The sequence below is a fragment of the Piliocolobus tephrosceles genome, chromosome 11 (genome assembly GCF_002776525.5).
Source record: "Piliocolobus tephrosceles isolate RC106 chromosome 11, ASM277652v3, whole genome shotgun sequence".
In the NCBI taxonomy this organism is placed as follows: Eukaryota; Metazoa; Chordata; class Mammalia; order Primates; family Cercopithecidae; genus Piliocolobus; species Piliocolobus tephrosceles.
The window spans coordinates 95,982,944-95,998,801 of NC_045444.1; the positions used below are offsets into that span (position 1 = coordinate 95,982,944).

The following is a 15,858-nucleotide window of genomic DNA, read 5'->3' on the forward strand; positions in this document are numbered from 1 at the left end:
GATAAAAATATGTTGAGAATGCTGAAGGTAACTTTCTAACTTTAAGCAATATTTGTAGGTTTTATTTAAAGCATATGTTATAAATACTATCTTAGAATCCTCTTTGTACTTTCATTTGTCTCTCAACAGTCAATGTGAAATGAAGGTCAGTTAATCTTTTTTTTTTTTTTTTTTTTTTGAGACAGAGTCTCGCTCTGTTGCCCAGGCTGGAGTGCAGGGGCCGGATCTCAGCTCACTGCAAGCTCCGCCTCCCGGGTTTACGCCATTCTCCTGCCTCAGCCTCCCGAGTAGCTGGGACTACAGGCGCCCGCCACCTCGCCCAGCTAGTTTTTTGTATTTTTTAGTAGAGACGGCGTTTCACTGTGTTAGCCAGGATGGTCTCGATCTCCTGACCTCGTGATCCGCCCATCTCGGCCTCCCAAAGTGCTGGGATTACAGGCTTGAGCCACCGCGCCCGGCCCAGTTAATCTTAAAATATCCTTGATTAGAGCTTTTTTTTTTCTGGATTTTTACCTGTTATTACTGATTGCAGCTAATGAAAAAGGGATAATATAAAGTGGAAAATGAATAGAAAAATGAAGGGAAATTCGGTTGCTTTAACCAATACATTTTAATTTGTAATATCTATATGGAAGACATTGATATAATTCAGTATGCTTTGTTCTCGGTGCAAATTCGTATTCACATATAGTTTGACCCCCGTACCTCATTTTTGGAACCCCCTGTTGGTTTCATATGCACGAGGCAAATACCTTTACATCTGGTGAGGAAATAATTTATCCCAAGTTATTTTGAATCATTTATGCTAGTGGTTTTTCAAACTGTATTTAATGAATCAGTGGCACCAACATCACCAGGATACTAATGAATGCATATTGAACTGATGGCTTACCTCTAGACTTTTGAGTAGAATTACAGAAAGGCGAGTCCTAGAATCTGTGTTTTAGCACAGCTCTGTGGAGTGAAAAAATAAAAACAAAATCAGTGGGTAGCCACAGCCTTTGTGTCTACTTTCATAGCCCTTTCCCCATAGACAGTGCTGGGGGCAGTGCAGGGTCTTATTTCATAACCTGTTGCGGTGATGGTTGTTTTGAACCACAGGTGCAAAGAATTGACCTTCTCATAATCCTCACTTCTTTGGCTCATGATCATCAGCTCATACAAGTCTTTTTTCATGCTTTATGTTATTTTAACTTTTTTCCTTTTTTTTTTTTTTTTTTTGAGACGGAGTCTCGCTCTGTCGCCCAGGCTGGAGTGCAGTGGCCGGATCTCAGCTCACTGCATGCCCTCGTTGCAATATGTTGTAGAGATGGCCATGCTGTTCTGTTTCTGCCTTTCTTTCACTCAACACAGTTTAGGGTTTCTAACAGCTGCACAGGACGGCAAGACTCCTTCTGCTACCTGTGATGTGTCTCCGCCCCTTTCTGTGAACACCTCAGTTGTCTTGACTCCCACCATCATAAACACCGAGCTCAAGCACTTCACTCAGATTCACCACTTGGCTGCTTCTCTTTGATTAGGCTTCATGATTACTCTTACCATTTAATTTGTTATTAAATCTAGACTTTAACAACTCTTTTGCATTGATTGTGTTTTAAACTGCCTGGATAACATGTATTAGGAGGAATTGCAAACTCAACGGAAAATTTCTTTTTGTTTTTATTTTTTTGAGACAGGAAGTTGCTGTCTCCCAGGCTGGAGTGCAGTGACATGATTATGGCTTACTGTAGCCTCAACCGTTTGGGTTTAAGCAATCCTTTCACCTCAGCCTCTCTAGTAGCTGGGACTACAGACACACACTACCATGCCCAGCTAATTTTTTTCTTTTTTTTTTTTTTTAAGATTTGTAGAAACAGGGTCTCTCTATATTGTCCAGGTTGGTTTTGAACTCCTGGGCTCAAGCGATCCTCCCACTTCAGTCTCCCAAAGTACTGGGATAGTAGACCTTAGCCACTATGCCCAGACCAAAAATATCTATACATTATAGATTGAGTTATATCTGTATTTCCTTAACTATTTCTGTCCACAATTTATAGCTTCTTTAAAATGTCAATCATAGGTATATCCTTATCCAAAATTTTTTTCTTTTTCTCACATTTGTCATAAAATTTTGTGCTTTCTCTCTGAGGCCGTTAGCTCTTTGTTAACTAACCTAAGTTCCTAAGGAAGTCCAACAAGAAGTCACAAATCCGTCCTCTCTAGTACAAAACATCTGTCCTGTGTGGGCATCATTTCCCAATGGAATATGAACTCTTAATACAAAGGTCATAATGTAGGATTGTTTTCTCTTGTTATTTGCTCATCGGGTCTCTTAATCAAAAATGCTACCTTTGAATCTCTTGTCAGACCGCACAGATGTTTAAGAAGAAAATTTTTCTAAGCAAAGATTTTTTAATATAAGTAGCCAAGCATTTAATCTAGGGAAGAATGCAACCAGCTGGTCAATATGATGAAATACTTTTTTGTCTGTTTTTCATTCTCCCTCACTCAGAGACTGCTGACTATGCACCTCCAGGCCAGAGGCCTATTGAGAGTGACATTCGCTCTTTCCAAGATAATCCTCATGATAGGATGCACTTAATTTATGCTGTTGATGAGATTGAACTGAACTGATTTGCATATCATCAATACATGTAAGTCCTGAGTGGAGGACCAACCATCCTAATTAATATTTCCCCTGTCACGGACTTGCTGTATCTAGCAAATTCTGGAATAATGCTGATTGCAGCTGGCTGGTGAATATTGACGCTGTTCAGGATTTATAAGGCTGTATTGGAAGGCACGTGAAACTAAAATCTTCCTTGGAACAATGTCCCTGTTTAAAACTACTCTGATGCAGACCCAGCTGGGCGTTCAGCAATGCCAGCCATTGAATAAGATCTTTCAAGTGCCTCAGCCTGCTTCACCTGTCAGACTGGCTCAGTGGTTTATAAATGAAACTCTATTTGTTTCCAAAGCTCTTGATCCTCCAACCCTTCTCTATCCATGTCGCATATTCTTGCTTCTCCTTCTGATTTGAGTGTCTTTACTCTCCTAACACACATCATCAGTTTTCATTTCATTCTTTTTTCAAGTGATGTACAAATAGTGCTGAATCGGTCCTGGCATTTCTGTGCTGTTCTATCATCTTCACAACCCCCGTTTGTTTTTTCGTTTTTTTGTGTTCTTCTTCAGCTTTTTCTCTGTTGTAAAATAAGTTTCTTTTTCATCACACTTGGCTTTTAACTCATGAGTGTCAGTTTCTCAAGGTTTTCTTTTGTGCGTTTCTTAACACAGGCCTCGCATCCCCTTCTCTCATCGGCCATCAATCAATCATACATTTTGTTAAACAGCTTCAAAATAAAATTAGAAATTATAAGAAAATTAGAGGCATCCCCATGCCACTAGAAAAATCTGTTGTTGAGGCATCACCTGCTTTTTTCTAATATGTCATCTATATGCTTTGTATAAACTGGACATTTGATTCCCTTTTCTTTATTTTTTTAGCTTCACTGGGTTAAAAATAAATAAATAAATACCATGCTGCAGCACTACATACAGTGATCTCAGTGACAACATATCTTGCTCCCCACCAGCGACTTCTTTTTCCATTTTTTTTAGGTCAATGTCCACAACACAAATTAACATTATTTATTGTACACCAGTGTAAAAGGAGCCTACCAGATATTAGAGAAAGTTGTGTAAAACACATCAAGTTTGGCCCTAACTAACATAAAACCAAGGACCTATATAGATGAAAGTTTATTTAAATATTTAAATGATTCTATAACTATTTTCCTTGACTATATTCCTCATTACTCTGGGTTAAAATGGAGGAGAAAGAGTTGAAAAGGGGAAGGCAAATAAAGATAATGGAAAAGTATGAACAAGCAAAACACAAGAGTGTGGTAGTTCAAGAAAAAAGTCAGTGGTCCTGGGGGTGGAAATTTCTCTTCCATACAAATCTGTTGGCCCAGATTCTTACAATAGTTATTTTTGCATTCCATTTAAAATTAAAAAAGTAGATAGACCATGCCTGGAAAAAAAATTGAGTTCCGTTTTACAGAATATTAAATAAAACACTTACTTCTTCAATTATATGTTTGCTATTAGTAGCAAAAGGAAAAAAGCCACAAAACTATGGAAAATGAAACGACTATAAATATAACATAACATGATCTCTTTCTCGCCAACTTAATGATACTGTTGAGAAGGAATATACATATATAGACGTTGCTTATGTATAATATTTCCTTTTGATTTAAAAGCCAGTATATCTTTTACCTAAAATCCTTTGCAGCTAAGAAATCTGATGATAGAATGAGCCATGAAGTTTTAGTAGAAATAGAAACAGTACGCCCACTCTTCATCTAAGTTCCTGTTTCTTTTCACACTAGGGATTTGATATTCATCATCTTTATTCTTTGGTTCCAATCAGTAGGAGAATTTGGGACTTTCATGCACATGTAGATGTACTATTGAATACTTTCTAAATATTCAAAGTGTGCTGTAGTTCTGTTTTATTAAAATATCTAGAAATAAATACCTGCATAGATAATTAATTCTCTCTTCGCATCTCTATTGTAACCGTGGTACAAGCACTAGAGGAAGAGGAGAGACTAAGAAATTATATATGTAATTCCTGGTGGCCATCACCCTAGGGTACACTGTCCCCTAAACAGTCAAGAGAATATGTCTGGATTTCATAAATTTTTGGAACGTGGATTTCAGTCATTCACAAAATAAATATATGCATTTTCAGAAATCATTCCACTTATGATACTGCATTTATTAAACCATCAAAATAGACATTTTATTATTTGAACTGGAAATATTAGACGCTGAAAATAAAAGCTATAGGATCTTGCAGAATTTAAGCTTCTTCAGAATAATCTGGTCAAGTTAAGGTTAAAGATTACCAAATTTAAATGGATTGGCACTAGCTGACCTCTTAAGTGCTGCTGGCTCTCCAATTCAGTGAAGTTGCTGAAGACTGAAGGAACAAGAGAGGTTTAAAATATTGAGATATATTAATTTTCAATGCTTAGAAGGCAGTCAACAAAATAGCTCCTTTTAGTAGTTTTCAAAAACAAATCAGGAATTTAGATCTACTGTCATGAAATGTAGCATTTGATTTTGTAGCATTTGATTTGATTTCAGTCTTTCATGAAATTGTAATGACCCCACTTGTGGAGAATTTGATTAAATGGAGGTTCATTTCCTGCTTTCAGGAAGATCAGCCAAGAAATTAATGACTCCAGAAGATAGTTCTGCTTGACTGGTTGACTGCTAAATAAAAATTTTATTTAGTAAAAAGTCCTCCACACTAATTCTCTTAATTTTCATGGTTTGCCCATTTCTCTTGCAAGTATTGTTTGCCTATAGGGTGGCTGTATCTCCAGTGAATATGGTTTGTATTAACATTTAGGTTATAAGTAAGATAAAAATAAATTTACTAATTATAACCAAGGATTCACAAGTAAATAAGAAAAACTGCTAGAATAATTTTTGTAGAAATAAAAAAAGTAAGTAAATACTTTTTAAAACTTGAAGTAAAGGAAGAGAGGTTACTCAAACTCCCTATAAATTGCCAAAGATGAAAAATCTAAAATTTGTATATTCAAATAGCTAATCAAGACCCAAAATAAACGAAACACTTACACTACATGTTTTATTTCATGATTTCTGAAACTTTTAGCCCTAAGACTTTTAGGAAGGTAATTTATGCTTTTTATATGAGCTTTAATGTTTTAATTTCAGTGTTCATGCATGCATGAATGAATATTTATTGAACATTTATTGTGCACCAGTTATATACCAGACCTAGTTCTAGGTACTTGGGATATATTCATGAACAAAACAGGCAGAGTCTTGCCTTCATGAAGCTTACAAGTGAATGGGGAAAGACAATAAAGGATAAACATAACAAGTAAATTAATTATATGGCACATTAGAAGATGGCAGCAAAATGGAGTAAGGGAGATTGGGAGTAGGAATTACAGATTGCAATATTGAATAGGATGGTCAGGTGAAGCCTGCTTGAGAAGGCAATATCTGAGGGAAAACTTCATGGAAAGAATAGAATTGTCTGAAATAAAAAGTGTCCACACACCGAAATTTAACTATTAAAAATGTGTTAACTTTTTTAATGGACATGGATTACATAATATGATATGGTCTTTTCTCATGTAATGTTTAAGAGTCACCATGATGTTTGATGATTTCTAACTTGATAGAATAAAATAAGGGTAGTGATTGTGTTAAGATATGTACTTTACTATTATCATCTGTACTTCTAAGATAGTAGTTAATTTCAACAAGATGTTTCAAAACAAACATAATAAGCCCAAATTGTCAAACAACAAAGTTCTTTAAAAATACATGAGCATATATTGCACTCATATGATTCTATATCCTCTGCCAAGATTAAACCAGATAGATAGTAATTAAAATTATGATGTTTTCCTCACCTCCAGGAATGCTTGTGTTTATACATATACATTATTTAAATATGAACTGATGGAATCTGAAATAATTCTGAAAGTAAAAATCTATGTTTTTACTCTTATCTCTTTTATGCACAGCCTACTTACATAACAAGTAGTCTGATTAAACACCCTCTCCTGGAAAAATAGAAAATTCTGAATTCTGTGTTCAATTTATCTCTTCCCTTTCTGCTATCTTGTAAGTATAAATGGAAAATTCTTAGTTCTATGTTTATCTCTTCCTCTTCTGATACCTTCTAAGTGTTAGGCTGAATTACAAACTAATTAGCTGAGAAGTCCAGGGACTGAATTTCTGCTCCACTACTTACCAGCTGTGTTCCCCTGGGCACTTTACTAAACCTAATTAGGCCTGTTTCCTCAACTGTAAAATAGAGACACATGACTCTCAGAATTGTTGAATAAAGTAATGTACTCAAAAAGACTGGCACTTTGTAGGTTCTTAATCATTTTATGAGAATCATGTCATATGCTTTTCAAATTGGCAAATATTAGCATAAATAACTGAATGTAAATTACTGAAAAATGGACCAAGCCCGTATATAATAACAGGCATTATAGTATAATGATGGTTTTTGTTTTTTGTTTTGTATGTTGGTGATTCTGAGAAAGGAAAGAGCTTTATGACATTATATGCTTGTGGGAATTTTGGAAGCCATTATGAATAAAGGCAGAACTTTAAATGAACCAAAAAGGAAGTGTAAGATTTGGGTTGGAAGAGAAGAAATTAGTGATTCCTGAAATAAACTAACAATTATGGTAGGCCTCAATGGGTAAGGGATTTTTGTGAAAGGGATGATATGGGAAGCATCTTAGCTGTCCATTCTTTTGTCATAATAGCATAGTTCTGTAAGGGCTGCTTCACAAAATATTTTCACTTGCTGCCATATTCCTAAAATACACATTTTACTTCCATTTTTCATTTCATGTGTTTTTACTTTACAGTTGCAATTTGTTTACTAAAAGCCAATGTAAAACATACTTTCCCTACTAAGGAGAATGTACCCTTACAATTTGTTTATTTAATATACATGTAATCATATAGTCTTTACGCAGCCATGGTTACGTGGTATGTTTGCAAAATATATGCTTATACAAGAACTCTTTTGCATAGTATTCACTATAGATCCTAAAACTTATGAATGGAGAACTTCTAAAACAATGTCACCATAATATTTATTACAATTATTATTATGAAGGTGCATTACATTAATAGAGTGCCCTCTACTCCATGTCACTGCCACTCGTGTCAAGAAGACATTGTACATCTTCCAAGTCAATACAGTCTCTCATACTACTTTCTACACAGGTAAACACTATTCTGATTTCTGTCTCTGAATATTTATCTGCTCTGGAACTTCATATATTATTCCATATATTTAGTTTAGAATTTACTTTCACTAGATATTGCCAAACAGTTTTCCAAAGTGGTTGGATTAATTTAAGCTCTCATCAGCAATGTATGAGAGTCTTAATTGTTCAACTATTATAGGTTTCTTTTCGACCTCTTGAGAGCTTTTAATTCCCAACATAGTTCTTAAAGTGTAATGAGATTATGACTTTATGAATTGAAGTAACAATTATTTTTCATAATTGTGGTTCATGTGACATTGTTTTAAAAAAGAAGTTTGGTTTATTTTACTTTGGTAAAAGTATGTGAGAAGAATAGAACTCTGAGTATAGTTATTTCATAAGCTTAGGTGGTAATGTCATATGAAATCTAAATATGGCTTTTCAGCTAGCTATTTTATTAAATTGCAGTCAGACTTAGAATGCTGACAATATGAATAACCTGTCTTTCTTTCTGTCTCTCCATTTATACCATCCCATTGGCTTTACCTTGATAAGTGAAATAAAAGCACTGATGGAATAAAGAGAAATGAGAATTTATTACTTTTAGAATTGTGAAAAATGTGTCAGTGAAATATGAATATCTTAAGGTTCAAGATGGTACATAATGCAAAAATAATTTGAAATGTATTATGTACATACATTTGGATAAGAATCTAAGTGATTTAAAAAAATCATCATACTAAGATTGTAAATGAAATAGTCAAGCTAAACTCTGATCATCATGACTCAGAAGTATTAAAGCCTGATTCAAGAACAACTGGAGAGTGATTTCCAGTTATCTTGTCTTACTCTTCACCCTACTTGGTTGGAATAAATTCATCCTTCTCATTGCAGTACAACTCTAATTAAAATCACGTGAATATGTCAAAGATGACCACATGCAACCCATATCTCAATAGGCTCTTTGCTTTTTATAAATATACTTTATTTTGTAATTTGTTTTTCATCCAAGTTCAGTGGAGATACTGAATATTTTGTTTAAATATTTCTTACTGGGTTTTATGTATAAGACATAGTTAAAATACATATAAAGTAAGGCAGATAATTATAGGACTTTGGGCTTGGATAATATCAATATTATTTTCAAATTTTAAGTAAGTTAATAGTCCAGAGCTCAGTGGCATAGAATACCTAGTAAATTTAAATGAAATATCAAATAGACAACAAGCTAACAAATGTAGTCCATTTTGTAATCATAACAAAACTTGTGGTAGGAGTCAAGTGATTCAGGAATTCTACTTTTCAGGAGAAGTGTTGTCTCTCAGCAATAAATTTGTCCATTGTTTGCCGTCAGAATTATTTGCATGAGTTTCTCAACATATGGATGTTTTTATAACTAGTAACTGAGCTTCACTGATGGTATATAGTTAATAATTTGTATAGTTTTCTATGAAAAACAAAAGACAGCCCTGAGAGTGATTTACATATATTTATGCTTTAGATGCTTAGTGATTGTCTTTTGACTCCTGACCAGTTGTTCTTTATCACATAAATCAGGGATCCACTAAAGCACATGTCTTTCATTTATGATACCATTTTAATCCATTTGTCCATGTAAAAGAAATTTTTTTAAATGGAGATCTACAGACCTGCAATTGAATTTGTTAAGGAATTCAAAAACATCTGTAGAAGATTTTCAGATTCCCACATGAATCAGAGTCTCATGGCCTCAAAAAAGTCAATAGCTTTTGGAGCCATGCTTCTAACAATTTGTAATAATCTGGAAGGTGCCATGGACTGAATTATAAACTTGTCATATTTTAATTAGTGGCCATGGAATTCAAAGACTTGCTGTCTAGAAACTGGGACCTTTTTATTACTTTTTTTCTTTCTTTTGTTTATTATTATTATTATTATTACTTTTTGAGAAGGAGTCTCACTCTGTTTCCCAGGCTGGAGTGCAGTGGTGTGATCTCGGCTCACCACAACCTCCGCCTCCTGGGTTCAAGCAATTCTCCTGCCTCAGCCTGTAGCTGGGATTACAGGCACGCGCCACCACACTCAGCGAATTTTTGTATTTTTAGTAGAGATGGAGTTTCACCATGTTGACCAGGCTGGTCTCCAACTCCTGACCTCAGGTGATCCACCCGTCTTGACCTCCCAAAGTGCGGGGATTACAGGCGTGAGCCACTGTGCCCGGCCCCTTATTACTTTATTTTTTAATGAGTTATTGAGATATAATTCACGTGGCATGAAATTCACTCTTATAAAGTATACAATTCAGCAATTCAGTGGTTTTTAATATATTCATAGAGTTGTGCACCCATAACCGTTACTAAATTTCAGAACATTTTCATTACCCCAAAAAGAAGCCCCTACCCATTGGTAGTCACTCTCCATTACCCTCTGCCCCCAGCCTCTGGCAGCCATTAATATACTTCCCATTTTATGGATTTGACAATTCTAGGTATTTCATATAAATGGAATTATAAAATATATGGCCTTTTGTAACCACCTTCTTTCACTGAGTATAATGGTTTTCAGGTTCATTTGTGTTGTGACATGTCAGCACTTCACTTTTTTATTGCCAAACAATATTTTATGAATATACCACATTTTTTAAAAGTTTTATTATTAATATTTTTGACTGACAAATCATAATTATATACATTTATGGGGTACCATGTGATGTTTATTTGTTTTTTTGTACAGTACAATGTTATTACCTATGGTTCTCATGGTACATTAGATCTTTAGACTTGCTCATTCTACATGATGCTATTTGGTATCCTCTAACCTACATCTCCTCATTCCCCACCACCCCCAAACTGTCTTCCAACCCTGTCACTGGTAACCACAGTTTTGTTCACTCTCTGTAAACTTGAATTATTATTCTTATTTATATCTCACAAATAAGTGAGCTGATGCAATGTTTTCTTTCTGTGTCTGACCTACTACACTTAGCATAATGTCCTTCGGGCTAATTTACATTGTGGCAAATGGCAAGATCCTGTTCTGTTTTAGAGCTGCATAATGTAGATACACACACACATGCGCACACACACACAGACAGAGAGACAGACACAGAGATTATAGTTTCTTTATCCATTCATCCATCTACAGACACTTAGGTTGTTTCCATATCTTGGCTATTGTGAATAATGCTGCAATAAACATGTGAGTCATTTTGTACAACTTGCACTACCCAATCCCGCATCCATGTATAGCTTCTCTAGGTATTAGGTTGAACCATATGAAATTGGCATTTTGTAGGTACAAAGTAATAGAATTTTATCATTTTGTATATTTAATGTGCTACTTATGACACTTTTTGTCTTTTTTGACCACAATATATTTTTGTGTGGACCAACTTTGTTGGAAGAGAAAATGTCATCTACAGTAAATAAAGCAAGACAGTGTTCAGTGATTTTGGATATCATGATAATTTATAAAATACTTAGACATCTGCCTATTTGATTTAGAATAACAAACTCAAGAATACTAGGGGAAAGCATAAGTATTATTTCTGTTATAAATTTTTGAAAGTACAAATTTTAGTAAGTGTAGTCATATCTCTATAAAGATCATTCCAAAATATTTTGGCCATGAGGCAGCATTAATTCGTCGAATTTTATTTTAAAAATCAAAAAATTATCATTTAGCACATTTTAATACCAAGAGAAGACATGATTTATCAAACAAACTCTTTCTGAACATTTAAAAGCTGTTAGCCCCATGCTAGGTACTTTGCAGAATTCAAAGAGAGTAGGAGACAAGTCTCTATTTAAAATAGATTTACATCCTATAATAGAAATTATAAAATATATTGATTACAAAATATATGGCAAGGAGTCGCTTACAAATAAAAGGCAATTTTTATCAGAAAGACTGAATATATAGAATAGGGAAGACAATATGGAATACAATGATTTCTCTTGTGTTTAGACATTCCAATTCATATACTAGTGTGATTTTTCATATTCAGTCATTTAAAAAATATTTTTGAGTGCCAGTATGTTCCAGGCACTGTTTTAGGTGCTTTGGATACCAGTGTCCCAAACATGTAAAAATGACTGCCCTCATGGAACTAGCAGGGTGAAGTTAGAAATAAATAAGAAAAGTTTATGTTATGATAAGTGCTATGGAAAAAAGTAAAATGCAGCAGGGGATGAAAAGTGGGAAGGGCATGTTTGCAACTTTCATTATGGTAGTTAGGAGAGCCCTGGTTGGAAGATGATCTATGAGCAAAGGCTTTAAGGAGGTAAGGAATATAAGCCTCCATTATTCATTCCTGGAGAGTTTAGGGAGTGATACACAAATACACAGACCAATATATTTAGGGAATGAAATCAGAGTTCTTTCAGAAGAGGCACAGGGATGGATTAACTAAATTTGGGAGTATTGCTAAATCAGATTCTTAAAGATCAGGCATCTACAATGAAGCAGATATAAGAGGGGTGGAGTCATAGTATCTCATCAAAGTCAGAAAAGGATGTGTGAAGTTAGGTTTCTATTAATTAATTTATTGATTTATTTATTTATTATTTTGAGAGACAGAGTCTTGCTCTGTCGCCCAGGCTGGAGCGCAGTGATGTGATCTCGGCTCACTGCAACCTCCGCCTCTTGGGTTCAAGAGATTCTCCTGCATCAGCTTCCCAAGTAGCTGGGACTACAGGCATTCACCACCACACCCAGCTAATTTTTGTATTTTTTTTTTTTTGGTAGAGACGGGATTTCACTATGTGTTGGCCAGGCTGGTCTCAAACTCCTGACCTCAGGTGATCTGCCCGCCTCGGCCTCCCAAAGTACTGGGATTACAGGCATGAACCACCACGCCTGGCCTTCTATTAACTAATTTATCGAATGAAGTTTCTTGAAAAGGAAATCCTGTTTCCCTCTTTTTTCCATTCCCAGAACCTGTAAAGAGTCTGAAAAATATGTATGTGTGCCATCATAGTTGGTTAAATGAATGGATGCATGGTGGTAATCCAAGGTCTAAAATACTGTCAGACAAAAGAAGGGTAAGGCAAGCACCAGTTTAGGCTTTTGGGCGTGAATATGAAAGATCTAAAAATTCACAGAAGTATCTCAATTGTCCGTTGTCTTGTATTCTTAGAATATGACATACCTAAGGGCAGTAATTATGTTTCACATATGGTACTTACTCCATGTTGGAAACAAGTGGGAAAAAAAGAAAAGAGAGTGTACCAACTCATTCTCATGTACTGAGCTAGCTATCCCTAAATATTAAGTGACCTCCAGAGAGTATTTTATGTTCTTGGAAGCTGTGCTATTTTTTAGACTGACCAGGACCCTTATATGTGCTTTCATGATAGAATATGATTCATGTTTCAAGACATAAGTCTTAGGCATCATTTTTTATGTTCAGATGTAAACAGAAGACAATACATTAAAAGAAAACATTCACTTTGAAAAATTACCTTATTATCCAAAATCACTGAAGAAAAATAGACATTTAACAGGGAGATTGTATTTAAAGGGACTTTTTTTTTTTTTTTTGCGAGGTTAGGAGAGGAATTCTAACCAGTATGTAGGATTCACTAACACCTGAAATCTCTTGTGATTATTACCTGTGGTAGTCATACATTTTAAAAATGTGATTTATTCATTTTATAGCTACATACTGGGGAAAGAGGGTGATGATGGTGGCAGCAACTGTCTTTTAGACATCAAAAAAGCAGTTTGACCTTATCTATAGATGAGTTAATCTAAAAGCATTGAATCATATGAACTGAATAGTGAAAGAATAGTTTAGAAAGAAAATAAAAACAGTAAAACATGAAGGTCAAAATTCTAGCCACATTTGCTGAGTGGTTTAGAAAGATTTTAAGAAAATTTGCGCCCTCCAGTGGTTGTTTCGGAATGAATTATTATCATTATTATTGTAATTTTTAATTTTACCTTGGCTCTCCATTTTCCAGCTTCATTGTTTTTGGTAACCCAGGAAAGTTTACCTTGTCTATACCTGGAAGGTGCCTTGGGAGACTGACTCAATTTGATTACCCAGTTTTATGCTTGCAGAAAGAATGAGGCCAGTAATGATAAAAGTGCCTAGTATATGATGATGAAGTTCAGGCTCAACAAGATAGGTTCACAAAAGGGCAATCATGCTTGATTTATCTGATTGCCAGACTGGAAATGAAAGAAAAGCAGTGACATAATTACCCCAGATTCCTCAGACTTCAAATACAATCCAGCAAAGATATTTGCAAAAGTCTTCAGAATGATTGCAATGCATTTTAAAGAGGGACATCACTGCTTTAGCAAATACAAGGTTTACAAAATTACAGACAAAGGATGTTTCTGAAATCTGTATTGCTTGCAAACAGAACAAAAGAGAGCAGGGAAAGAAAGTCACTTGGTTAGAGAAGAAAAGCAGAGGACTGAATCAGGAAACTCTGTGGGTGCCTCGGTTTTGTGACCTTGGTCATATTCTTTGGGCTTCAGCTTTCTCACCTATGAAACAAAGGATGTGGACTAGGCTAAGTGGTTTCCATGAAACCAGTATTTGGACAGAGGCAAGGGGTAGCAGAATTGATCTCATACAAAAGAACTGTAATTTGAATATTTATGAAAGCAAAATTAGCTAGTGTTTAAAAAATGGAGCAGAAAGGTGGCTCAAGGAGAATGCAAATTTATCTTAATGAATTCAAAATACAGTATAAAACTGATAGAGGCTATTCTTTCAAGAAAAAAAAAAAAAAAGAAACATATCATCTGTCTCTCAATTTCCTTCCCTGTAGTCTCGTTCTCTCTCCTCTGCCATCAAGACTTTCTGTTTCCAGTAACCATGGTGATGCTTCTTCCCAGCAACCTTCTTCACAGCTGGCCTTTTTGGTTCTCATCGAATTTTGCTCCATTCACTGGTTCAGGTTGCTAACAATGCTGTAAAAATTAATTTATTTATTGACATTTTTCTCCTTCCCTTTTCTCCAGGAAATAAATGCAGGGAATTATTCCACACAACCTCCCTACACAAGGGGCACTGTAAAACAGGGATATTCAACTGCTAATTTCAGTTGCTAACATGGAGGGGATACAGATTATGCCAAAGATTGTATTCTCTGCCTGGGCCCTCAGGGACTGAAAAGTCCCAGGACCAAGCTTGTTGCCACCTCCTTTTGCTTTTGTATGTAAGTGGAATAAAATAGATTGCCCCCGGAAATCACATATTGGCCCTGGTTTTCTAATTCTCTTTGTTTTTGTTTTTGTTTTTTTTTTTCTCTCTCTTGTAAGGAAAGCATGGCCAAGTGCATAATTATAACTGTTAAAAGGGTATTGAATTTTCTGCAGGAAAATATACATAAAAATATGCATTTCTTTAATGAACATATTTATTTTGGAACATAAATAAGCAATATGCTATAGTTTAAAAATATTGTAATTATCTGCCAGTGACAAATCTCTGATATCCTTAATGCAGACAATAAAAATTCTCATAAATTAGTATTTAGTAATGTCCAGTTTGTGTAGCTTAACTTGTTTGTAATCCTGTATGCCTGAAAACTGTTTCTGTATTTAAGTGGTGTGTGTGTGCGTGCGTGTGTGTGTGTGTGTGTGTGTGTCTAGCATTAACACAAAGGAAACCAGATGATGACATTCATAGGCTGATAGACTCGACTCCTGGGAACACACTTGGATGGAGGCAATTAAAATGCCTGTCAGGCATTTGGTACCAGAAGCCCCTATGGCAAACCGCTAAATCGTAAGTGAGGGCTGCATCCTATTGTCAGTGAATGATGGCGGAGCTGAGTGGCTTGTCATCATTCTCGAAAATTCTGAGGCTAGTGAGCTCTCTCCCTCTCTCCCACTCGCCTTATTTTCCTGTTCGCCACTGCGGGGACTTCTTCTAATTTGCAGCTTCCCTTTCCCCGGTACACACAGACACGAGCTGGTGGCTTGCAGACTGCGTCTGTCTGGAGCTAGAGAGCCAGAGAGCCAGCCTGTGGGGATAATGCTCCCGGAGAAGGATTCTGCAGCAGTTCTCAAAGGCTAGACTTCAGTGATTTTGCTGCATATGCTCTGGTAATGGTTCGGGGCTTTTAATTTTATTTAGTTTCAT

At 35.5% G+C, this 15,858-nt stretch overlaps 1 protein-coding gene across 1 annotated transcript in view; it reads left to right on the forward strand.

Moving 5' to 3' along the window:
- The window catches only part of MAP2 (microtubule associated protein 2), a 310,609-nt gene that overhangs the window by 140,117 nt on the left and 154,634 nt on the right, over positions 1–15,858 (forward strand). The window lies entirely within an intron of this gene.